The sequence below is a fragment of the Schistocerca cancellata genome, chromosome 6 (assembly GCF_023864275.1).
Source record: "Schistocerca cancellata isolate TAMUIC-IGC-003103 chromosome 6, iqSchCanc2.1, whole genome shotgun sequence".
NCBI lineage: Eukaryota > Metazoa > Arthropoda > Insecta > Orthoptera > Acrididae > Schistocerca > Schistocerca cancellata.
The window spans coordinates 633,291,266-633,292,354 of record NC_064631.1 but is presented as its reverse complement, the minus strand read 5'-3'; the positions used below and the strand labels follow the sequence as shown (position 1 = coordinate 633,292,354).

The window sequence follows — 1,089 nt, the reverse complement described above, 5'->3', positions numbered from 1 at the left end:
AAACGCTTAACTTTTAGTATCCTTGTTGAAAATGTACCTTCTACACTCTTCCACATTCGTGGTAATGTTTGAGTTCGTGTCAATCATTAAATAGTTTTACAGTAGTATTGACTTGATTCTACAATTATTACCATGGTATAGCATTCGTGTAAGTTTGCTTCAGTAATGTGAGGAAAACATTTATCATCTAAAAAATTAATATTTTGAGTTTATACACAGTAAACTAAAGAAAAAACGCTTGTTAAGTAATTTCGTGTCCAGTAAATCATTTTCATGTTAGTACATTATCAGCATAGTTAGTAATGTTCGGCTGAATGTCGACAACGTCGTGCAGAGCGGGCGGCGCGAAGCAATAATTGTTGCGTAGCGCCTTCTGGAACACGGCGTGTCAACGACCGCTGGGGTCGACGTCCTGTCCACCGTAACAGCGACGGCGTGTTGGGGTGGCGCCCGCGCAGTCGCGAACTGCGCTGAACCATTCAACAATGTCGGCGTGTTGCAGTTGTTTTCCGCGACAGGCTGGCGGGCGACACGGCATCCGTCTCTGCTGCTACGTATGGCTCCCCGTCAAAACGCTTGAAAGTAATATTCCATTATGGTGTATTGTCTTTAAGGCAGGGTTGCCATAATCTCGGAATCCAAAACTAGGACAAAACTTACGGTCACCGTAGCTGATCGAAGGAAATAAGAGGAATAAGGAGTCCTCATGCCCATAAGCTAAGGAAAATGTGCATTTCATTAATGATCCAGAGTTTAGGAAGGACTGCTTCATTAAGGAAGCATTTATTACAAAAAATGAGATTATGCATTACATTATTCAGTACACGAAGTTCTATTGTCATTATTTGAGTTTTTCTTATAACAATCGTATTTCTCAGAACCTTGAATAGATGAAAGGAACTTAATATGGTTCTCAACCGGTTTATGAAATTCACTGCGACTTACATTTTTCATATTGTACTGTATTTGAGCCAACGGCCATACCATGTTGATTACACCGGTTCTCGTCCGATCACCGAAGTTAAGCAACATCGGGCCTGGTTAGTACTTGGATGGGTGACCACCTGGGAACACCGGGTGCTGTTGGCT

General features: G+C 42.1%; 1 non-coding gene across 1 annotated transcript; it reads left to right on the top strand.

The window, feature by feature from the left end:
- Positions 1–970: 970 nt before the first annotated feature.
- Positions 971–1,089, top strand: LOC126090001 (5S ribosomal RNA). The gene has a single exon (XR_007520869.1). It is a non-coding gene; the product is annotated as a 5S ribosomal RNA (ribosomal RNA).